General features: G+C 60.6%; 1 protein-coding gene across 5 annotated transcripts in view; it reads right to left on the bottom strand.

The window, feature by feature from the left end:
- Window positions 1-24370, bottom strand: part of KIRREL1 (kirre like nephrin family adhesion molecule 1) — a 99074-nt gene that overhangs the window by 43742 nt on the left and 30962 nt on the right. Inside the window, exon 1 of one of the 5 annotated variants that reach the window (XM_053209768.1) lies at window positions 5192-5213. The exons of the other annotated variants lie outside the window; for them this stretch is intronic. The gene's annotated coding sequence lies outside the window, so the exon portion shown is untranslated. Of the gene's footprint in view, window positions 1-5191; window positions 5214-24370 lie in introns of those variants that run through there. 5 annotated transcript variants of the gene reach the window in all.

Genomic DNA, 24370 nt, shown 5'->3' with positions numbered 1-24370 from the left:
CACGGCTTATGGAACATTCCACAGGACACCCGAACCCTGGCCCTGAAACACTTGTGTGCGCGGGTCAGAGCAGGTTATAACCAGTGTGGCCGAGCCCCTGGCCGCTCCGGGAAGGACGTGCACAGGGGACCGGGGACTCGGGAACGTGGCTGTGGCCCCGGCTCTGTAGCAATTACAACCTCAGGCAAGGCTCACCGCGCTGAGCCTCAGTTCACCCAACTAGAAAACAGGGACAGCAGAGCGATCTGGGCGGGATCACGTGTGCTCCGTAAACGACAAAGCGGCACCCAGCTCTCAGCCCTCGTTGTTATTAAGGCTGTAACTACACGGCCTAGCCATCCAGAAAATGTATCTGATAACTGAGGTTCAAGTACCTTTTTAAGCCTCATTTATTGAAGCCAAACAGGTTCTCAGTCATCGGAAGGTGACCGGCCTCCATGAGCCTTCACGGCTCCCCCGCACAGCCTGACCTCTCTCTGCCTGAGTCCCCCCGGGGTCTGCCCTCCCCGCCAGCCCGAGGGGCTGAGTCCCCCGCAGGGCTCGACCCCGGACGCCCAGGCCAGTGTCATGCACACAGTAGGCACGCACCATGGCTGTCTTCAGCGAGTCAACGAGCAGGTGCACAAATTCTCTCTTCGGCAGCCCTACAGGCCCCCCTCCCCCCCCACCCATCCGCGGCCTCTAACCGCCGGGGCTGGTTCCTCTCTCTGGAGTCACATAAAATGAATCTAATTCTCCTCCACATGACAGTGCTTCAAGCATGTGAGCAGAGTTATGACGTGCCCCAGAGTCTCCTCTTCTCGTGACCAGACAGCCCGCGTTCTTAAACTGCTGTTTCCTCCCCACGGGCCCTGCGCACACGCCGGCTGGGTGTCCTCCGCTGGCCCGGCTCCCGCCCCGCTTCTCTACTCACAGCAAACCACGAGCTCCTGCACGCGGGGCTCTCCTCCCGGGGCCCCACGCCACGGTTTCCGGGGTCAAGGTCACCAAGGACCCCCAAGCGGCTAAATCCAACATCTACCCTCACCTTGGCTCCCACCTTGCTGCACGGACCAGCAGCATCTGGCACGGCCGGCCGCTGCCCCCGGGGCTTGGCGGCCTGGCGCTCTCCCGGGGCTCACCCTGGTCCTGTGCCTGCTGTGGTCCCCTCTGCCCTCGCTCCCTGCCGAGTTTACCGGGCGCACACCCACCGCCTCCAGCCAGCTCAGACCTCCCCCCCGCACCCAGCTCCGGCCGCTTCGGCCAAGACACTCATTTCACGGCTGCACTTGTGTGTCCCACGGGCATCTCCCACTTCCCTCCAAAACGGAGCTCCTCATCTTCCTCCCCCAAACCTGGGCCCCGCAGCAAAGACCACCCTCTTCCTCCGGGTCCTCAAGACAAGCTCCGTTCTCTGCCCTTCCCTTCCTCTCTCCTACTGCTTCCCCTCCATCAGTGCATCCTGCTGGTTCTATTCCTCAAATAATTCCAGAGACGAGCCCCGTCCGTAGGAGCCACCGGATGGGTCCCCTGTCCGCACACAGTCTGTTCACAACACAGCAGCCAGAGTGACCCTGTTAACACAGAAATTAGGTCTCAGAACCCAGCGCTGACTTCCCATCTCATTCGAAGTGAAAACCCGGGTCCTTGTGATTCCTTCAAGGTTCTTGTCCCCTAACCACTTGTCTGGTCCTGGTCCTGGGGTCCTGGGACAGAGGCTCTCGAGTCTTGGAACTTCCCCAGTGATAAGGGTGTCTTTGGGCTCTTGGACCACACCTGGGTTTGTGCTAAGGAAGTGAGTCTGGGTGGGGGCTGGGACTGCTGGTGGACCAGCCACGGGGTCGGTGGGCTGGGGCTCCAGGCCACAGACACCGGCTTGACCTGCTGAGACCCAGGAGAGGAAGAGGGTTCAGTGGGTTCCATTGTGGGGCCGGTGATTCACTCACCAAACCCCAATAAACACTGGACACTGAGGCTCAGGGGAACTTTCCAGTTGGTGAACTCTTCTGTGTGCCGGGAGGGTGATGGCCTGATTCTGCAGGGAGGGCAGTGGGGGCTCCTCTCCTCATCGGGTTGGTCCCGATCTGTGTCCTTTCTAGAGGAGCTGTAAGGAAGGCACTTTGCCAAGTTAGAGCCATTCCTGGCCCCTGAGGGGGCCGCGGTCAGAAGGGTGCTCAGGAGGTGGCCTGGGATCCCACCCTGGCTGGGGCTGTGCCCTGAACACGTGGAGTCTGAGCTAACTCTGGATGGTTAGTATCAGAACTACAGGGCGTATGTGTGGCCCCTCACAATTTGCGTGCACGTGCATGTTGTATATGCACACACGTGTGCACACACACACACACACCTTGTTTCTACCACTCGTTCCCTTGCTCACTTTGGTACATTTATACTGGATTTCCTCAAACGCAGCAGGGACCCTCCAACCTCAGGACCTTTGCATTTACTGTTCTTTCTTCCGGGAACGCTTCCCCCTGGTATGTCTGTTCCCTTCCCTCCTTCAGACCTTGTGTCAAGTACCACCTTCTGAGTGAGTTCCTACCAAACCACATCACTTAAAATTGCACAACTGCCCACGACATTCCGGAAGCCCCTTCTCTTGTGTTACTACTCCCATAGCGCATATCAATATCCAAGTTACCTTTTATTTTATGTATTAATTTGTTTATCGTCTCCTTCCCTGACACGAAGCCTTAAAAGATCTGTGAGGGTAGAAATACACACACACACACACACACACACACACACACACACACACATTTTGCTCACTGCTATATCCTCAGCGCCCAGAAAAAGCGCCTGGTACTTTAAGGATACGAGATGAATAACAATGAGTGTTACGGTTTCTAGAAGCTTTACTACCATCCAGTTGGCCTACTTCCCATTGAGCCGGGTATCCAGAAAGGATGGACGCTGCCTGGCGTGGGTCCCCCAGGACGGTGCAGAGGAACTCCTCTTCTTCCAGGGAGAATGTCACACCCAGCAATGGAGGCAGACAGCAGGGGGTTCACCTCTGGCTATGCCCCTTCGTGTTTAAGCTTATTTTTGAGAGCGAACACACCGGGGACGGGCAGAGAGACGGGGGGCAGAGATCCGAAGCAGGCTCTGCGTTGACCCCATCTGGGACTCGAACTCACGAACCGCGGGATCACAACCTGAGCGGAAGCTGGACACTCGACCGACTGCGCCACCCAGGCGCCCCTTTGCCACTTTTTTCTAGCCGCCTTTCACATGATGCTTTGTGCACAGGGTGCCCCTCGGGCCGTGCAGACAGTCTCTGCTCCAGGAGCACAGGGTCCCCGTCTGCTGCACCCACTCTTGTGGGCCCAGCGGGTAGCACCGCGCCCGCACCAAGGCGGCATCCGATTCACACCTGCTGAACGGGCGAATGAACGTTCCAGACAGGACGCGCGTCACTGTACACGGACTGTCTCACGGAATCCTCAACACTCCCCATTACGCGGCAAGCAATCAACCTCGTCTTACTTATGGCGCTACGACGGGAAAACAGGATTAAGTTCTGGGTCTTCTGGTGTCCAAGGGCGTCCTCCTAACCTCCGGGCTGTACCGCCTCAACGGCAATGTGGCTGTGCACAGGCGAGCCGCCCCTCGGGGCCTCAATGTCTTCACCCGCGACTGCCAGGACCAGGCGGGTAGAGGCGGGCGCGTGCTTAGCCGTCCAGCACGCTGCGTCAGAGGCAGGTGTTAGTGGAGTGACTTGAAGCTGCTCTAGCCCTCTGTCGTCCACACCGAGGCCCGCGGTTTGCCTTACCCTAGTTGGCAGGGCACCTTCCCGCCCCTGGGAGGGGATCCACGCAGCCCACGTGGCCACAGCCACCGGGCACGGGCTGCCAGGGGCCCCGGCGCCCCGTGGCACCCCCCGGCTGGTCTCGGTGGCAGCTGGGGGGAGCCGGCCAGGAAGCCTCACCCTGTTCCTGAGGCTCACGGCCCCCCGCCCGGCCTCCTCACTGCCTCTCCAGGAGGCACGTGTTCCGCTCTGTTTCCTCTCCTCCCCGGAAGGCGGGGACCCGAGAAGGCAGAAGCCTCCCGGGTGGCCCCTGCAATTTCACCGCGATGCGGTGCCCAGGCACAGGGCAGGCGGCAGAGGACAGTGGCAACAGATTCAGAGAAAAGGCGGGAGCCCTGCCCCCCGGGGTCCCCTGGACTGTCAGTGTTCCCAGACACGGAGGCCTTTCTCCCTGAGAGGGAGCGGCGAGGCATGAAGACAAAGGCCGTATCTGATCCTGGCTGGGGCGAGGCCGTGGGGCAGGGGGGAAGGGAGTACGCAGGGGCCCGGGGCAGGGCGGAGGCAAACAGGAGGACGGGCGGCCCGGAGTCCGCTTGCAGTCTCCCCCTGTGAGAGGAGCGGTGCCAGCTGGTGCCCTGCCTGTGCCCGTGTTTGCTTCAAAGGCGCTTTCCACGCACTCTCCCCCCGTGGATCTGCACACAGCTCGCGGTCTCCCCACCATCCTCCTGCCCGCACGACGAATGTCAGCCCTCCACAGGACACTCGGTAAGGCAACAGGCCCGCGCACAGCCCGTCAGGAAGAAGGGGCACACGAGCTGACCTCGGGTGGAGGGGACTCTGTGGCGAGGCCGTGTGCACGGGTCCAGCCGGAGCAGGGCCCGGCACTCGGGGGACACCCAGAGAACACTGCTGGCCGCTGTCCCAGTGGGTGGCCCCTTGCACACAGCAGCGGCTTCTGTCCCCAAAGCACCCGGAGGGAGGGGCCGCCTCCCCTACGGCAGCACGTGGGCGACCGAGGCCCAGCTTACAGGGGGCGCCACGCACAACCAAGGACACAGCCTGCTGCCCGTGTTAAAGAACATTTGCGGTGGGGCGCCTGGGTGGCGCAGTCGGTTAAGCGTCCGACTTCAGCCAGGTCACGATCTCGCGGCCCGTGAGTTCGAGCCCCGCGTCGGGCTCTGGGCTGATGGCTCAGAGCCTGGAGCCTGTTTCCGATTCTGTGTCTCCCTCTCTCTCTGCCCCTCCCCCATTCATGCTCTGTCTCTCTCTGTCCCAAAAATAAATAAACGTTGAAAAAAAAAAATTAAAAAAAAAAAAACATTTGCGGCCCCCCCCCCCGCCCTGCCCCCTCAAGAAATGGGAAGCAGCTGGGGGGCACGGGGGCCGCCTGCCCCCCACCCTGGATGCCCCCCTCACCTGGAAGCCTTGTTCAGTTACCATCTGACTTAACACACACTCACTCACCTGTCCCCGGGGAAAGGCCCTACCACCACCGTCTTGCCCGGACCTCACCTCTTCGGTCTCTGGTTTATGAAGAGCTCTCTTCCTGTCCCCGGCCCTCCCCCCTACCTCCCGAGCGCTGGCCGCGCTGGGCAGTGCAGCAAGTCCTACGAGCCTCTGTGAAGGCCCTGGGTTCCCGAGAGGAGAGGCCCGCCCCAGACAGCGGAGGGGAGAGCCCAGACTCCCAGCCCGGCCCACAGCAGTCTCCCCCTGCTAGATCCCCGGCCTGCTGTCACCCCCCCACGAGGGGCCGTTCCCTAGGGGGCCTGGATCTCCTCCTCCCCTCAATCTTTGCCTTAAATCCATGATCAGTTCCAACTCCAAAATACTTTTCCTGAGCGTCCCTGGTTCTAACTGGCACTCTGTCTCCTGGACAATCTCAGTCCCAGGACCGCCTGCCACACCGTGAATTGTCGGTGTGAATGACATCTGCACGGAGGAATGCCAGCCTTGTCCACAGCCTTTCACTGGCTGTCCCCACTCAGGCTCCCTCCAACCCGTGCCTCTCTCCAGAGCGTGTCCTCTATTCTCTCCCTCAGGGATCCTACCTCACTCAGCTTTGTAGAGTGCCTGGCACATAATAACTGCTCAATAAGCGTTTGTTGACTGACTGTCGGTCATCACCCTGCTGTCTCTCCCCTCCTCCACACCTCCTTCTGGCTTCCACGTTGCCCCCCCAAGTTATGATCCCAAAGCATGAAATCGAGTCCATAACTCACTGCTTTCTCAACTCCATTATGTCCTTGCTGTTCACGATACGATTCAAAATCTTTAGCTGGACACCCAAGGCCCTTCACAGCCAGGCCCCCACCCCCTTCCCCGCCTTGCCTCTGGCCACCCACCCCCAGCACGCAGCAGCCCTCCTTCTCTGAAGCGGCCCAGTCTTTTCCCTATGGGGCTGGGTTAAGGAAATGCTGAAGCAATTATCCCCTCCATCCCTGCTCTGAGCTCAACGGCCTCCCCCACCGTGAAGCCCTCCAGGCAAAATGAGCCACTCCTGTTATACTCCCCAAACAGGGGAGGGGGACCCATATTTATGGGGCACTGATGCTGCTGCGTGATCTAGTTTAATTCCTCCTCAGTACAGTGTTGGAAGACAGACGTGAATCTCTCCACAAACCACGGCTCAAGAAGATCACAGAACCAGTGAAAGCAAGAGTCGGGATTCGAACCCTAGTCTGTCGGACTCTGGAGTCCCTGGTCTTTCTCCTCCACCCCACTGCCTCCTACCTCCGTTATGAGGCCTCCTTGCTGTGTCTACGGCACGCGTCGGTCTACACCCCTGGTTACACGTACGGCTACTCAGATCTACGTTTCCGGAGGCCAAGCCCAGGAATGGGCTCCTACAAGGTCCCCAATAAATGGTTAATCGAACAGACACACAAGTGAGCGAACGGAGGCACTGAGGGTTACATCACTCCCCAGGCGTGAGCCACGACGAGGGACTGTCCGGAGGAGACCCACCTGGGGGACCCCGCCTCCTGCTCCCAGCATCAACCGGATGCTCTCTTCGGAGCTCTGTTTTATAAGCAAACCAACAGCCCTCAAGGAGACGGCATGGTTACCGAAAACCAAACACCAAACACATCAAAACAAACCACGAAACATAACAACACCCACAGGTGACAAGCACGGCTCCCTACAAAGAACAAGACAGACACATCCCTCGCCTTCTGGGACCTGCCTCTGAGACCCACACCACCAGGGGTGGGAACGCCAGGCCGCTCGGCAAGAAGGCCTCGAAACAGAAAGTCGACACAGTTGGCCAGACTGTATCTACAACCCGGGCCCGTCAGGGGACACGAAGGGGTGGGGGAGGCGAGGGGAACAATGCTGAGGCACAACCCACCCCAAGCCCCTGTGTCCAAGAACAATCGGGAGGCAAACCAGCCTGATGAGCTGGTGTGGGGCACGGGCCGGGAGGTCCCTGGCATGTGGGGACGTGAGCGCACACTCGTCCCGGCCCCCTCGCCACCCCCGCCCTCCCCACCCCCCCTCCCCACCCCCTCCCCTTGCGCCTCTCGCGTCTCGGGCCAATGCTGCTAGTCGTTTTCTCCACCGGCCAATTGGTGGGAATGAGGGGCGTCCAGCAACTTTAGCGCTGGCCATCGGATACGGAAAAATAAAACGGGGACAGAGCTGCAGGGTCAGGAAAGGGAAGCCCGTTTCCAAACGGTTTTCCCTCTTAATGCTGATCCGTCAGGGCTCGTCATGGACAGCCCTACTGCAAGCAAGACACAGTGACCGCCAGCAAAGTCCAGGCATTCATGATGCGAGGCCAGGCAGGCTGGGCCCGCGGACGGTGCTCGTGGAATGGCAGGGCCCCGGTGCTGGAAGGGACGGTGGAGGTCACCTTGGCCAACATGCTCCTCAATCAGAAGTCCCCGGTCCAGTGTGCCCAGCCCACAGCCCTCCGGGCTCTTCTGGAAGCCTCCCAGGCCGCGGGGCTTGCTGCCTCGTGAAGCAGCCCTTCTCATTCACCGGACGCTCAGGTTGTCCAGAAGTTCTGTCATTTCTGCGACGTCCACATCCATCCCCCCGCCCGGCCCTCTGGAGCCGGTCCGCACCGGCTGGACCGACTTCGCACGGCTGTTGGAGATTCCTAAGTTACAGCCCTGAACACACCACGTCCCTTGGGGTGCTTCTATCTAGTGGGCCAGTCTAAGGCTTCCTCCATGTGACACGGGGTGCTCCCTCTTCCCCAGACCCTGGGTGCCCCGTTTGGGTCCAGTCTTCCCTTTGTGAGATCTCGGAGGGCCGAGCGCAGTCTCTCCTAGTGCCCAGGGAGGCAAAGCTGCAGAAGGACCAGAAGTTGGTTACTTCCAGCATCACGGCCCCTGTTCCTGGTTGGCCTGCTTAGCGTCCTGTACCTCCTGCCAGCACGTCCAGCCGGCTCCCTCCAGCCACACCAGGGCAGCCTCATCCGCCTCCCCACCGCGCATCTCTGGGGCCTAGAACAGCGCCTGGCACGTGGCAGAGACACGTAAACATCTGCCGAGTTCACGACCACGTGGACTGAGGCACAAGCCTCGGCTCACACATGGCCTCTGTCCTCCGGTCCGTCGCCCGCCCCGGGAAGAGAGGGCCGGCCCCCCGCCCCCGCCAGCCAGGCAGATGGGGGGGCCGGTAGAAGAGAGCCTCCCGGGAAGGTCTGTGGGCACAGAGCCAGGCCACGACTCCACCAGAGTTTCTGAGCGGCGGGCAGGCCGGTCCTGCCCGGCGTCTAGCTGACACAAGAGCCCGGACGCTTTCCTGCTGAGGCAATGGGGGTGAGGGGCAGCCGGCTCAGCCGTGGGCCCTGCAGGGGGGAATCGGTGCTGGACTCCGGGGACAGATGTGGGGAGGACAGGAGACAGGCCCCCACTCTGGAGACCGTGTTTCTGGAACGCTCGGGATGACAAGCCAAAGCTACCTGGGAAACCAAAGTGGGGCCTCAGGAGCCCAGGTTCAGTAGAGGAGTCCTGTGAGCTTACAGAGTGCTTCCTGGAGGAGGGGGCTGCAGACAGGGTTTGGAACGAGAGAAAAGGCTTGAGAGCTAACCATTTAACATAGCGCTCGCTCATTAAACACTGGAGCATACTGGGCACCTTGCTAACCTCTTGCGGACCCGGTTCATTTAACGCCCACAACTCCAGGGAAGGAGGTATGAGGGAGTCCTTCCGTAAATTGAGAAGCGGAGCTCAGATGTGACGTAACTTGGCTAAGGTCCTATAACGCGGGGACTCGAGCCCAGGTGTTGAAGACCCCATGTCAGAACTTGCTGCTGCCACGGTGTCAGCGGGTCCCCAGACATCAGCGGGTATCATGGCACCAGTGGCCCCCGGGATGCCATGGCATCTTCTGAGACTTCCGTCGTGGGAAAGCCAGCTCCCACAGCAGAGCTGCGACTGTGTGTAGCCGAGGCCCCCTCGGAGTCCAGAGCCCGTGGAGGCTCACTGCAGACCGGCCACGGCTTCTCAGAGGCACCTGCCGAGGCTGCCAGCCTTCAGAGCCCTCCCCGCGGCCTCCCTGCTCCGGGCTCACAGCTCTGCCCCTATAGCCCTCCAGCCACCCGGCTCCCCCGCTTCAAGCTTCGACCGGAAGACGCGAGAGCCACCACCCTCCCTTGACGTGGGGGGCATCCGCCCCAGTGGCTGAGCCAGGCCGCACCGGCCCCGGCCCGTCATCCAGGCTGTGGCTCATCTGGGAGAGTCCAGACCACTGCCGCTCCCGAAACACACTCGTTCTCGTCCCTGGGGGGGCCTGCCCACATGTGGACGGGCCCAGGAGCCTTTCCAACTGTTCTTGTTCTCTGTGCCCCTTGCTTGGGCTGAGGTGCCCCCCATACTCCAGGCGGAAGCCCCGACCCGAGTACCGCAGAGCGTGACCCATCGAGGGCCTTTAAAGAGGTGATTAAGGTCTATGAGGCCATGAGGGAGGGCGCTAGCCCAATCTGACGGGTGTCCCGTGGGAAGAGGGGAAGTTGGGGTGGGCCCACAGAAGACAGACCACGTGGGTTCACGGGGAGGAGGCAGCCGTCTGCCTGCGGCACAGACACCAGGTCCGCTGGCACCTTGATCTTGGACTTGCAGCTTCCAGAACCGTGAGCAGATGAATTTGCGTCCCAAGCTGCCCAATCTGTGGGGCTTTGGTGTTTTGGTTGGTTTTTTAAATTTGTTTTTACTGTTTATTTATTTTTAAGGAGAGAGACAGAAAGAGACAGAGTACCAGCAGGGGAGGGGCAGAGAGACAAGGAGACACAGAATCCCAAGCAGGCACCAGGCTCCGAGCTGTCAGCACAGAGCCCCATGCGGGGCTCGAACCCACGGACCGTGAGATCATAACCTGAGCCGAAGTCGGATGCTGAACCCACGCAGCCACCCCTGTGCCTCCCCGTGAGCGCAGCTTTGTGACGACGGCCCTAGCGACTAACACGGCCCGTCACCAGGGGTCCAGGTGTGAATTCAGGTTACCCAGTGGAGTGCCCCACTGCCTGGGCACGAAGCGCATGACATCCCGAGCCCCCTCGGCAGCCTCGCGGCTGCCCAGGATGCCACCGGCTGAAGCGCACGCCCGCGCTCTGTGTTCACCCCTGTGCCCGTCCCAATAAGTTAGGCAGAAAGTCCGGAACAGTGATTCATAAACGAATGGATTGGTAAATGTTCTGAGTCCCCCTCTTCCGGCTCTGTGCTCCAGGGGGCGCCGTCTACACTGTCACCATGGACACCCCCACTTTCAAAGTCCCCAGAGCCTCCCTCCCGGGAGGAAAACGAGCAACCCGGAGCACTTCCGGCGATCCCGGAGCACTTCCGGCGATCCTGGAGCACTCCCGGCGATCCAGGAGCCCCGACTCTGGTGCTTCCCTTAGGGAAGCGTCCGTCCGCACCGGGGTGTCTACGGTGGCGGGGCTGGGCGGACGGTAGCCTCTGGGTGCAGAGACCCACCTGTGCGGCCCCAGACCCCTGGCTCCGCGGGGATCCACACCTACGGTTTGGGTGGCAGCAAGTCTCTTCCGGGGACGTCCCCCCACCCCCGAATCACAGGCCCGGCTGGAATGCAGACGGTGCTCCATCACCCGCACGGCCCAGTTACCGCCGATGGCCCCGCGGTCGCTGCGGAGCAGGAACGGGCCTCCCTCCCTCCCTCCCTCCTCAGCGCGGTTCCCTGAGGCCAGAGAGACAAGGACTGAGGAACACAGCAGGGCTCAGACGGGTCGGTTTGATCCCACCTCGACCGTCACCTCCCTGGGCCTTCGCACCTCTTCCAGAAAAGAGAATTCGTCATTTTATTTAACAAGGCTCCAGGAGAATTAAATTAAGTGGGTCAACAGTAAGTAGGATACCTAGCAGAGTGTCTAGTGCGGGGTAGGACCCACTACATACTCATTCTGTCCCTTGGTTTCCGTCCGTGCTCTATATCTGCCCTCCCAGCGTGAAGGCCGGGGTCTCCTGCGTCCCTCCTGGGACCACCACCCCTGCCCCCCACCTCTGGTGCATGGAGGGTGCCAGACACCAGGCAGGATCCCGAATCCTGGCTTCGGGCCTTCACCACGGGCAGGTGCGCGCCAGCATCAGGCATCTGGACCTCCCTTCTCCGTGACACTCGCTGCCCGGGGCCCAGTCCCAGGGGGCCGCTCTGAACAGGTTTCCTCCCAAAAGACAAAAGAAACTGACGGATGGTCAGTAACTGATCCCTGCCAAGAGGCCGGGAGGGCACCTGGAGAGCTACGAGCCAGGAGGCCGGGCCCGTGGCTCCTACCAGACCCTGCTGCAACTCCCCGATCCAAAACAGGATCCCCACCCAAAGAGCTGGAAGAAAAGGATGTAAGGAGGACAGACAAGACAATGGCGCAGGTGCACACACACCCTCCGTCACACAGAGTTCAGATAAATGCTGGTCGGGTAGCAGACACCGAGCAGAGGCGATCTAAACACTCCTGTCCCCAGCGTTCCTCAATTTCTTTCACCCATACCCGGTGGGATAAGAAACCAAGGAGTGATGTGCAGTTAAGCGGCTGGGCGGCCCCCCGTGACCTGAGAATATGTTCACACCGGCTGCGGCACTGTGGATCCTCCACGAGGACCTCCTTCCCTCGCCCCCGACTGCCTTAGTAAGGGACTAACAGAACTGGCAAGGAGTAATCACCCCTGACATCTGACAAACAGCTTCATGATTCAGAAATCATCGTCCTCTTGCTTTTAATTTCTGAACCATAAAACTCAGCGCTAGGAGGCCGAATGTCGGAGGGGTTCGGAGAGCTCCCCAAGCTCCTACAGCTGGTGAGAGCACACTGTGAGTCTGATCGCACCCCGCCTGGCTTCTAATACATGCAGGTCACAAGGGAGGGACACAACCTCACGTGCCTGTGGCTTACCTGCATGTGCACACACACCACAGAGTAAAACGTCCAGGTGACCAGGTAACAGAGACTGGACAATTACCTTCTGTTTGGGATGCACTCAGGATCCTATCGGAGCTTGGGTTTCAGGGATACAGAGGTCAAACCTGAACGGGATCATTCAGGAGCCTATCAGAGCTTCGGTTTCAGTGACACGAAGAAGGTCAAGAACTTGGGTACGAACCCGGATGGAAACTGTCAGAGAGGAGCCTGTGGGTGACTGAGGCATCCAGAATCAAAGAGGAGAAGGAGGGAGAAGAACCTCATGTTGGCTCCACGGGCCCCAGTGACCACGTGTCGGGAGCCAGACAAGAGTCTGTGGCTGCGTCCCGCAGTGACGGGCTTCCAGACGAGGCTCAAACATCTATGCAGTTGGGTAGCGATGGGGACCAACACAGCGGGGACGTCTCCTGCACAGGGTGCCACAGGTGCCGGGCAGGGGCCCTCTCAGAAGGGGGCACAGATGTCCTGCCCTAGGTTGGGGATGTTTCGTAAAGAGAGGGGTGCCCAGCGAAGGGGTGCTTTGTGGACGGGGGGGTCTCGCTCCAGGGTTGACTATCTGGTGCTAGAGAAAGGGACAGCCACAGCTCGGCTCCTCTCAGACCAGCCGCGGGGGGGGGGGGGGGGGGGCTTTGAGCAGACCTCCGGTCCCACTCTCCATCCCCCTCCTCAGGAAAGTCTTGCGCCCTTCAATGCCCTCTGACCCCACCAACCCCAGAGACCACGGGAGGGGGCTCCACGTCCCTAGCAGCCTGTCGCATCGGGTCTGATGCACCCTCACGGGAGCACGCACCCTGAGCCAGGCCGTGGGGCACTGGGGAGTCGGGCCTGCCCTCGGGGCGCCCGGCAGACCCGCCCCAGCGTCCACCCACCCTCTGCACCCCTCCGGGCCGTGTGAGCGCGTCCGCTGAGGTCTGCCCAGCTCGCCGTCCCAGCCAAGTGCTTCACAGTCTGTGCCCATTTTGTCCTCGTTGCTCGGCGTCAACAGACTCCGGGCCTCGCTAGTCACCCCCCTGGAGCGGGACCCTGCCCCCCAGTTCTCCCCACGCTGCCCACAGAGGGCGATCAATACCAGGGACTCACTGCCAGGCCACAAAGTGCTTCTGGGTGTCGCCCAGTCATCCGGACGCAACAGGTATTTATTGAGTACCTACTGCATACCCACGGAACGTGTAAGCAAGATATACCCGGTCTTCTGACCAGAAGACAAACGGGTTGGCTCTAAACGATCGAGGGCTCGCCCGCAGTGAGAGGTGGCGAGGGACGGCCCAGGGAGGGTTGGAACTGAAGTCACCTGACTGGGGTGGCCTCTCCATCCCCACCCCGACGACCCAGCCCTAGGCCCAGACACCAGGGAAGCAGCAAACAACACGAGCCTAATGGTGTGTGTGCACGTGTGTGTGCGTGCTGCAGAAAGGGACAAAGAGAAAGCAGTGAGAAGACAGAACTGCAGAAGGACAAAGGTGTCTGCCGTCACAGAAGCGGTGCGGAACTCAAGAGAACCTTCCTCCCTGTTATTCCATATTAGGGTAGACCTCCTACTGCCTGCCTCCCATTACCGCCTTCATTCCCTTCTCGTTCGGGGGAAGCACAGCGCGGGCTTGTTGATTGGTCTGGGTTTAATTCATCTGTGTAACATCCCTGTTCTGAACGATGTCTAATTAACACTTTTGTTGGGGGGAATAAAACCTCCCGTGATCATTAATGAATGGGGGAGGGGAGGGGAGGGGACGCTTGCCCAGGCAGCAGCGCGGGTCCCACCAGGCGGCCTGGGGACTCTGTCTTCCGGTCCTCTTAACGAGACGCGTCTTCACGATGGGATCGCCGCTCACCCTGGCCCAGGCCAAGCAGATGGCACTGAGGTCTGGTGACAGGATGCGTGACGCTGTGTGAGTCGTGCTCACACCCAGTACCGGGGCCTTGATTCTGGGTGCGGGATTGGAGAGGGGCTGGTGGCCGGATGGCCTCCACCCGGCAGGAGAGGCTCCCGGCCCAGGCCCGGGGGCGGGGAAATTCCAAGTATGAAGCTACCTTCTGCGTTTCTCACTCCCTCCAGGCCTTGTGGCGGGTAATGCATCTTAGATTTGTTTATGCTTTCAGAGGCTGCAAAATGACTTAATGGGTTTTTTTAATGTTTATTATTTATCTTTGGGGGGGAGGGGCAGAGAGAGAGAGGAAGGGAGAGGGAGACACAGACTCCAAAGCAGGCTCCAGGCTCCGAGCTGTCAGCGCAGAGCCCGACGCGGGGCTCGAACCCACGAACCGTGAGATCATGAGCTGAGCCGAAGTCGGACGCTTACCCAACTACGTCACCCAGGCGCCCCCAAAATGACTTAATGTTAATTGACAACTCTCTGGGGAGAGAAAACTCGAACCCCAAGGACGTGCCCAAGGTCACGAAGCTGAGATACACTGTGGCGGGGAGCAGAGCCGTGAAGTCTTCCGGCTCCAGAGCCCTGGGCTTCTCACGGAGCAGATGGTGTGCGGGCCATGGCTCTCCAGAGGGGCCCCACAGAGGACACAGAGGCCTGGGATGGATAGTTTGGGGATCCAGTGGTGGAGAAGCCACATGAAATCTTATGCGTGGGTCTGGATGGCATGGGATGGGGGTGGGGGGGGGCAGGGGAATCAATGGCGCTCCACAAGATTCTAGAGAGATTGCAGCCCCCAAAGCACAGGACGCAGCAACGGGGTTCACTCTGACCACAGCCTACAGAGGGAAGTGAGAGCCGGCCTTCCGGCTGGGTGACCTCAGGTAAGCCGTTCAGCCTCTCCGGCCTTCAGTGTCCATTCCTGAAACACAGGGATGACCACAGAGCGATCCTGTGAGGCCCAAAACGTGGCTGGGAGACAGCCACGGGAGAGAGATTTCACCACGTACCCGTCTGCATTTTTTTTAAATTTGGTACCACGTGCGTTACATGCTAAAAATAAAAAATGTAAAAAAACTTCACAAAGACACATGATATCATCGGGTTACAGAGCGCTTTACACACAGCCTCACCTCGCTCTCTGCGCAGCCCTGCGAGCTACAGATAATTCTCCCAACCGCATACGACAAAACCGAGGCTCGGCAAAGCGCACATAAGTGGCCCGATGTCACGGATGTGACTAAATATTAGCAGGTCTAGGATGAAAACCCTTATCGCTCTGATTTTGAAGTTGCTGTTGGGTTTCTCTCTCTCTTTCTCTCTCTCTCTCTCTCCCTACATTACAGGTGCTCATTCCATCTCATAAGGGCTCAGCGTTAAGAGAGAAACTTGATGGGCGCTGGAGGACAGTGAATCTTATTGCCGGATGGTGACGTTTCCCCATCACCCCCTGAACACAGGACGCCCGTCACCACCTGCCTTACAGCCAGCCCAGTGCACGCTGGCGGCCGGAAGGGGTAGGCGCACGCATGCACGCACAGACGCATGCGCACACGGGCTCTGTGATAGCAAGATGAGCAAGAATCGGGGTGGCTGCCGAAAGCGCAGCGCCGTGGCCTTCTGCCCCACCCCAAAAACGCGCTTACCCCCGCCTTGCACAGTCTTGGAAAGACTGTGCTGTCGGCCCACGTTAGGGTGTTGTTTTCACTCTGCTGTCTACACGGCCCTGGACGGGCTCATCCACGTCTGCGCTTTGGCTGAGACCGCAGGCACCGGAGGGCAGGGACTGGCCGCACGGACCTCGTACCCCGCACCCACGCCGAGCCAGACACAATCATGTGCTTAATAAAGGTTGTAGCAGATGACCACAGAGATACAACTCCATTATTCCAACTTAAAGAGAGGCGAGCCCTCCGGGCAGGGCAACTTTCAGCGGACAGCGCTGGGCAGCGGAACGGGCACAACCACCTGGACAAAGCGCAGATCTGCGTCCTCCGCCCTCCCCAGGCGCCACCCGGCTCCAGAACAGAAGGGTCCCCTCTCGGTGCAATGGGGACGATAACAGCCCCTGCGCGGGGCGGGGGTGCAGTCAAGCGAACGGGCTGAGAAACGCTCAGTGAACAGAAAAGCACTATGAATCTGCCGCTCAGGATAAAGGAAGAAGTAAAAAAATAACAACCGAGCCAGCGCCTGGGATGTCCAAGCATCCGGCGCCTTATTACCATGAATGCCTCCCGAGCTTTCCATCCGCAGCAGCGGAAACGGTCTCCTTCACCTGATCCCCTGGGCCTGGCGGAGGGCCTGGCGCATCCCAGCGAGCAGGCCGGGCGCACCAGAGAGCCTTGCGAAAAGCTGGCTGCTTCCATGGAAAGTCGCTTTGCACCCACCTTTGGGAGCAGCTGGAGAGAAGGGAAGAAGCCCAGGTTCTCTCCCAATCCCGTTATGTCCCACTAAGCCCTCTAGCCATCCTGGATGGATCACAGCACGCCTCACACGTTTCCCCACATTGGGGAGGGTTTGTTCCAGGCATAGACGGACTAGTGCAAATGGCCACGAGGCTGTGGACCCCGGCGGGGGGGGGAGGGGGGGACGACCTGAGCAGCTACAAAGCTGCCAGGGTCAGTCCTGCCGGGGCGCTGAGCCTGCTTTTCATGAGGTGAAGGTCCAAGGCTGGTGGTGGGGTGAGAAGGCACCCAGGACGGGGGCATGTCCCAAGCCTGAGCCACTAGTAAGTGAGCAGGTGTTGGGTGGGGACCTGGAGGGAGTTGGGGGGACAGGATGGAGGAGCAGAGGAGTGAGGAGAAGCAGTACCGGTGCCAGGAAGTAGGACTGGCACAGGGGTGCGGTGGGGAGGTCGTGGGGGTGCAGTGGGGAGGTCACAGGGGTGCACTGGGGAGGTCATGGAGGTGCGGTGGAGGTCGTGGGGGTGTGGTGGGGAGGTCATGGGGGGTGCAGTGGGGGGTCGTGGGGGTGCACTGGGGAGGTCACAGGGGTGCAGTGTGCAGGTCACGGGGCTGTAACGGGGAGGTCGCAGTGCTGGCCCCTTTGACGTGGTCTCTGGACGATCATTCCTTCCCCGGGGCGCCCCCACTCTGTGTCTAAGACTGAACTGCTGTCACTTCTCCCGGACGCTCAGGCTTGCTGGGCACCTGGACAAAGGCGGTCTGCCCTCACTCGGAGCTTCCTGGCTGTGCTACTCCTTGGCAGGTTAGCACCCACTGCCTTGCTCTGGGATGATACGAACACACTGAGGACCTACTATGTGCCGAGTGCTCCCCATGGATCTGGTCCTCCCCGCGGCCCCATACTCGGTCACATCATCCCCATTTCAGAGAAAGGCCTTGGAGCAAGGTCATCGGCCACACGGTCTCCAGGCCGGACACCTGACCCCAGCCCCAGACGCCCTGTCCTTTGGACGAGTCGCTTAACATCTTTGTGCCTCAGAGTCCCCCTCTGTACAATGGGGACGCCAAATACCTACCTCACCCCCGGTGCCACTGCGAAGGCCATTAACGAACCAGGCATAAATGCACAGCCATCACTTAGAAAGGTGCCGGCACACCACTAACTGAGGCTCAGAAACTCGCCCAGCACCCGATATGCTACCCAGCTGGGGTGCTAACCGAGTAGGTCTGACTTTATTTATTTATTTATTTTTTTCATGTTTATTTATTTTTGAGACAGAGAGAGACACAGCATGAGCAGGGAAGGGGCAGAGAGAGAGGGAGACACAGAATGCGAAGCAGGCTCCAGGCTCTGAGCCGTCCGCACAGAGCCCGACGCGGGGCTCGAACTCACGGACCGCGAGATCATGACCTGAGCCGAGGTCGGTTGCGTAACCGACTGAGCCACCCAGGCGCCTGTAGTCTGACTTTAAAACGCACTCTCTGTCCATTTCTCCAGACTGTCCCCGTCTGCGACAAGTCGGGCTGGGTTGGAACGTGCTCAAGAGACACGGGTGCACTCCCCCCCACCCCCCGCTGTCGCCCCAGCCCCTAGAGGCCGTTGGACCGCGTGAGCCCCGACAAGTCAGGCCAGGGCGAGCGTGTAGTAGACTCCGCTGATGCGTCACCCGCGTCAACCCGGCAGCACAGGAGGAGGAGGATGCTGGGCCTGCCCCGAATTTGCTTCCTGCGCCTTTGAGATTTGGAGTAGGTGATGCTGGGCGGGGGGCCGGTGGGGGGGAAGGCCTGGGGACAAGAAACCCCTGCCAGCAGGCAGCTCCTTCCTCTCCTTCCTCCTCCTCCCGTGCTTTGGGCTCCCCGGCTTCTCCAGGAGGCCGGCGGCTCCAGAGTGCCAGGCGGGGGTAGGGGCGCCCCCGACACCTCCCGCACCACGGGGCTGCATGCCACCCGTGCGCGGGAGGCTGGCGGGTCCCCGTCTGCCATCGTCCGCCATCCTGCCAGGTCAGCACGCCTCCTGCCCTTCTCCCCCTCCCCGCTGAGCGGGGAGAGGGAAGTGGGGCCCCCCAGGTCCCCGCTGTCTCCGCTCTCTCCTCCAGCTACACTGCCCCCATCTCCCCATCCCCTGCTTCCCTCACTCCCCCATTGCTTCTCTGGCCCCTCTGCACCTCCCTCCGCATTGTGCTGTCATCCTGTCCCCCCCCTCCCCCGCCTTCCCTCCCTTGGCTCTCCCAGGCCTCTCCTTGTCTCCTGACCTCATTCTCGGGCCACCTGTCCTTCCTGCTCCTCCCAGCCCCCCGTCCCTGGCCCCAGGACCCTATTTTCTTGCCTCTCTTGTTCTACGCCTCTCCTTCTGCTCCCCCTTTCTCCCCAGCCCCCATTTCTCTCTCCCCTCCTCCCACCTGTTCCGGCTGGTTCTGCTCCTCCCCCACCCCCACAACTGGTGCCTCCATCCAGGGAAAGGCTCTGTACTCTGAGGGGTCTGTGCCTCCCTTCCTGGTGGGAGGAGGGAATGGGTAGCTTGGGGGAGGACGCGGGTGCGGCGCTCAGGACCACAGTGAGTCCCCACCACTGGGACGGGCCGTCTGCCAGCCACACCCGGGCCGCCCACGGCTGCGGAAATCTGAGGCAGGACCCTTTTCTGGTCCGGTTTCCTTAACTGAGGGCAAGCAGTTCCAACCTTTGAGGGCCTCTGCCGTGCCACTCTGTCCCAAAATTGCAGCTGGCAGCAAGTGGCCTCCAGTTCTGAGGTCAGGGAGGATCCTGCCTCAGAAACATCTGGTTCCCTCCAGCAGGTCCATTTGTGGTTCCCTCTATAAACCAGTATGCCTTCAGGTAGCACCATCTGCTAGCACTGGGCCCAGAGACTGCATGCTCTCCCCCACCGGCCTCCCCAGTTCCTACGCTGCTGTTCACAGCGTCTGTTCAAAACCCTTGGTCTCCACTTCCTCCCTCCCCCCGACTCACTCCTGCCTCTGTTTCTCCCAGGGGACACCGCACAGCACGATGCCTCTCCTAGCACAATAATTTAATGTTCCTTTCCCGTGCTTCGAACACTGCACTTCCTCCAGGAAGCCTTCCCGGATTGATTCTATCTTAAAGATGGAGAGAAATGATTTCAGTTTAGAGGACACAGAGCCAGAGCCGCTCAGCGCATTGCCTGGCCCAGATGGAATGTTACCGGCAACGCTGTTGTCCCCGGACGCCTCGTCCTGTGCCCGTTCCCTCGTCCCCGCTGCCTCCCCAGTCCAGTAGGGAGAACGGATGGTCCAGTGTGGTGGCCGGGGATTTCCGAAACTATGCCACTCCAACTTGATTGCCAGATAGCCTTCCCTGTACTCACTCTCCTCCCACGTCTGACACAGGTGTTGTTGCTCTCAAATAAAAAGTCTCTGAACTGTCGGGGCGCCTGGGTGGCTCAGTCGGCTGAGCGTCCGACTTCGGCTCAGGTCATGATCTCACGGTCCGTGGGTTCAAGCCCCGTATCGGGCTCTGTGCTGACAGCTCGAGCCTGAAGCTGCTTTGGATTCTGTCTCCCTCCCTCTCTCTGCCCCTCCCCCGCTTGCGCTCAGTCTCACTCTCTCAAAAATAAACATTAAAAAAAATTAATAAAAAAAAAAAAGTCACTGAACTGTGTGCTCCTGGACGTAGGGAGCCCTACTGCGTTCCTGTTTCCCCAGCACCTAACAGCACCTGGCACCCAGTAAGTGCTTGCCAAACTAAACCTAACCCAAAGGAGAACATTCTGTTGACCGGGTAGTCCTGCCGAGCCCGCACCCTCGGTTAGAAGGTGACGGGGTCTTCTGTAGCCCAGGGTCAGAGCGGAACCCTACCCCCTGGGCCTCGGCCCGCCCCCACCAGGCACTGCCCCTGGGGGCACGGCTTGCACTGCCTGACCCTTCCAGACAGGGAGGGCCAGGCACAGCCTCCCAGGCTGCGGACTCACCGCCCTCGGCCATCTTCATGGCTACGGGCCAAGCCCGTCGAGAGGAGAGAGCAGAGGCTCCACGGGCTCCACGGAGGACTCTGGGAGGCACCCGGGGACCCTGACATCACCTAGGGTGGTCGCTCCTGGGTCCTCCCGGCCCCTCCTGGACCAAATCCTAGGCTTCTTCCCACCCACACCCATGCCAGGTACATGCAGGTAGGAGTCCACAGGGGAGGCAGCAAGCTGGCCAAGGCCCGTGCCCTGTAGCAGGTGCATTTCCACTGTTCGAGCACCGGGGTCCCCATGGGGACAGGCCAGGGAGGAGCCCAGGGGAGCAGCGCTTGCCTGAACACTTTCAACCTTCTCCCTTCGGATGCATCTGTTGTGAAATCTGCGCAGGAAGGCCTCGTGGCGGGGGGGGGGGGGGGGGGGGGGTTAAGTCTCGGGCGGGGATTTGGGCGGCTGGCACAGGATCTGGGGCAAGTCCTGACTTCTGATTGTGGCGGGGGCGGGGCGGGCGGAGCCGCACCCCTACAGTAGAGCTCCCGGGGTGTGTGAAGGTGGCTCCCTAAGGAGTCCTCAGGCACTAGGTGCAAATTTAACAGGGAAACTGAGGTCAAGGAATGCACTGGTCTTTAGCTCTCCTGAGAGTTAGGAAACAGCTGTGTGGCACTGGGCAGGGCCCATCCCTTATCTGGTCCCTACTTCTCGCAATAGACCCTTCCAGAACTGATGCCCCAGAACACAGTGAGGGTTTAGCACAAGTGAGATGACTAAATGGAGACAGTGCTGAGACGTCCTTCTCCCCAGATATTTTTTCCACGCCGCTCGTATGGTCTCATTCGGAGGACAATGGCCCCTTCGGCCTCCCTCCTGCTTTGTGTCCCCTCACTTCCATATGCCCGGCAATCTGCACGCAGCTTCTTAAACTTCATTTCATTGACCACTTCTCGAGAACCCGTAAGAGTGGCGCACCTCGAACCCAGGCGCACAGGGCTTCCCACGGCACCCCTCCTCCTTCCCCACCGCACCCACCCACACACTGGGGTGCTTTTTTTTCTCCCCTGGCAATCTACGCACGTCCCCTCCTCCTGAGCCCTGCTCCAAACTTACACCTTTAAGGAAACCTGGCCAAACCAGCATCATCTATCACCACACCCCGTATCATTTCCTGCCCCTTCCTAACGCCTCAGCTGCTTATGTACGTATCCTAGTAAGTACAGGCATAATTTACCCCTGAAACCCGAGGAGGGAACAGAAGGGACTGAGGAAAGCCCCCTTTCATAAAGTCCACTGCACCTGCCATGCCCACACAACCTCAAGGGGCCGGCTCTCGGTCCCCCAGGTAAGGGACAGTGGTGAAAAACGTAATCCTTTTACATAGAAACACCCAAAGCTACAGCCAAAATGAACCTCTGCTTTTACCTAGCCCGACTTCCTCATTAGGGGAGACTGAGGCCCAGAGAGGTTAAGCAACTTGTCCCAAGCCACACGGCTCACTTAGCAGTCAGGAAGGAAACCAAGGTGAGGGTAAGGCCTCATGCATCCTTTTCCCAGCTGATGGAATTAGCCAGACCCGGGAGTGATCTCAACGTTGTGGGGCCAGCCGAATTCTGTGTTATCGGGGCAGAATCTGCATTAAAGTTCAGGAAGAGACCTGTCCTGGTCTCCCAGAAAAGAGATCTGGTAACAAAAGGGGACACGCAGGTCTCAGGAAGAACTGAAAAGATTTTATAATCCGGTCCCAAGAAAGTGCAACAGTCCTGGGGCAAATCCAGACAAGGCGCCTCTCTGTGAGTTTTTGGGGGTTTTTGGACATGCCTCCTTGAGGCCAGCCCGCACTGGCCATTTTTAGGTTGGCGCTGAGGGGGGACCCCTCCTCCCCCTCCCCCTCCCCCTTCCCAGGAAACCCCCCTGCCCTTCAAGGAGGCCCCATCACCCCCATCAACCAGTTATGATGAAAACACTCCCTCGGCAGCTCTCGGCACCGGCGAGGAAAGGCAGTGGGGCGGATGATGCACGAGTCATTTCTTTCGGCTTTAGAAAGCATGATAATGAATTTTTAGCAGCACCTAATTATGTTCTACCGGAGATAATATTAAAACCCTGTTTGCATTCTCCGAGCAGATATTAAGTGCCAGTGTGAGAAGCGGCTAGGTTAGCTGGCAGAGGAACGGGGCTCGGCACGAAGCCTTGGTCACCGGGACCCGCGCTGCGGACACACCCCACCGAGCTCCCCCGGATGGTCGCTCGGCAAGCACTGTGTGCGCTCTGTGTGTGAGCGCGTGTCTGGGGGCGTGTGACTGTGCGTCTGCGGGAGAGAGAGAACGTGTGTGTGCGTGTGAGCACGCATGTCTGTGTGAGTGTGTCCCTCGGAGCGTGAGGTGTGTCTGCGAGTGGGCGTGTCTGTGACGGTGGGGCGCGTCCGCGAGAGAGTGGGAGAAATGGTGTGCGGGCAGTTGTGCACACGCGCTTGTTACTGTGTGTCGGTGTGTGTGTTGCACGCTTGTGTGCGCTCGCGGTGTGGCAGGCCTCATTCCACAGGCCCAGCTCGGAGCAGAGGGAGGGCCACCAGGTCCCTGCCCTGGGAGGGAGGGGGGGAGGGCGGTCTTGAGGTGGAGGGGGTGGTCGGTCTTGGGGGAGGGACAGTCGGTCTTGGGGGGGTGGTCTTGGCGGGGGGGGCGGGCGGTCTTGGGACAGTTTTGGCGGGGGCGGGGGGAGGGTCTTGGGGGTCTGCGGTCGGTCTTGGGGCAGACAGGTGGTCTTGGGGGGACAGTCTTGGCGGGGGCGGGTGGTCTTCGGGAGGGAGTTTTTGGGGGGCAGTCGGTCTTGGGGGGACAGTTTTGGTGGGGGCGGGGGGGTCTTGGGGAGGACAGGCGGTCTTGCGGGGGACAGTCTTGGCGGGGGCGGGGGGTCTTGGGGGTGGGACGGTCAGTTTTGGGGGCAGTCGGTCTGGGGGGGCAGTTTTGGCGGGGACGGGGGGGGGGCTTGGGGAGGACAGGCGGTCTTGCGGGGGACAGTCTTGGCGGGGGCGGGGGTCTTGGGGGTGGGACAGTCGGTTTTGGCGGGGACAGCCGGTCTGGGGGGGGCAGTTTTGGCGGGGACGGGGGGTCTTGGGGGTGTACGGTCGGTCTTGGGGGAGGGACAGTTGGTTATGCGGCCAAGACGGCGGGGCCTCCCAGCCTCACCCCGCACCGGCAGCCCATGCGCCCGGGAAGTCCCGGCCCCGCACTGGGTCCCGGGGCGCCCCCACCGGGGGGCCGACGGCCCGGGGCCCCTCGGCCCGCCCTCCTCGCCCGCCCTCCTCGTGGGCTGGCGTGGAAACTGCAGAAAAGATGGAGAGAGGCCGCCCTCGGCCTCCCTCCTGGCTCTGCGGTTACGCTCGGCAATGATCCTAGGGGCCTGGAATCCGAGGAATTTCCTGCCCCGCGCTCCCTGCGAGCCGGAGAAGGACCCGGCAATTAGGCCTGGACTTTCCACCCCTGCCTCCCTCCACCCAGGCTCCGAGGGGCCCTCCGCCGCGCCTGGGAGGGGTCCGCGGCCCTGACTGTCCCCACGGGGCCGCCCTCGGCCACCCTGCCCTCACCACCCCCTCCTGCCAGCCACCCAGGGCCTCGGCCAAAACGTGCCACACCCTTTCCTCCACCCTCTCAGAGCCCGTAATAATGCGGGACACACACCAGACTCAGCTGCATCTGCCTCGGGATCATTTAGTCTTTTTGCGCCTCTGTTTTTGCTTTCTTTTCCTTTCTCCCAACCCAGGAGCCAGGGGCCACAGGGCACCTCTGCTCTTTCTTCCTTCCCATTCAGGTCTGCTGCTCTTCCCCCACCCCCTCACCCCTGCCTCCCTCCTCCTTCCCTTCCTCCTCTCTTCCTCTCCCTCTCTCCCCCTCCCCCTCTCTGTCTTCCTCTCTCTCCCCCTTCCCTCTCTCCTCTCCCTACCTCTTTCCTTCCCCCCCTACCTCCCCGGCTCCCCTCCCTTCCCTCCCTGCCTCTCTCCCTCTCTCTCCCCCCACCCCTCTTCCTCCCTCTCTTCCTCTCCCTGACTCTCTCCCTCTCTCCCCG

The sequence above is a fragment of the Acinonyx jubatus genome, chromosome E4 (genome assembly GCF_027475565.1).
Source record: "Acinonyx jubatus isolate Ajub_Pintada_27869175 chromosome E4, VMU_Ajub_asm_v1.0, whole genome shotgun sequence".
NCBI lineage: Eukaryota > Metazoa > Chordata > Mammalia > Carnivora > Felidae > Acinonyx > Acinonyx jubatus.
This window is presented reverse-complemented; position numbering and strand designations above follow the sequence as displayed.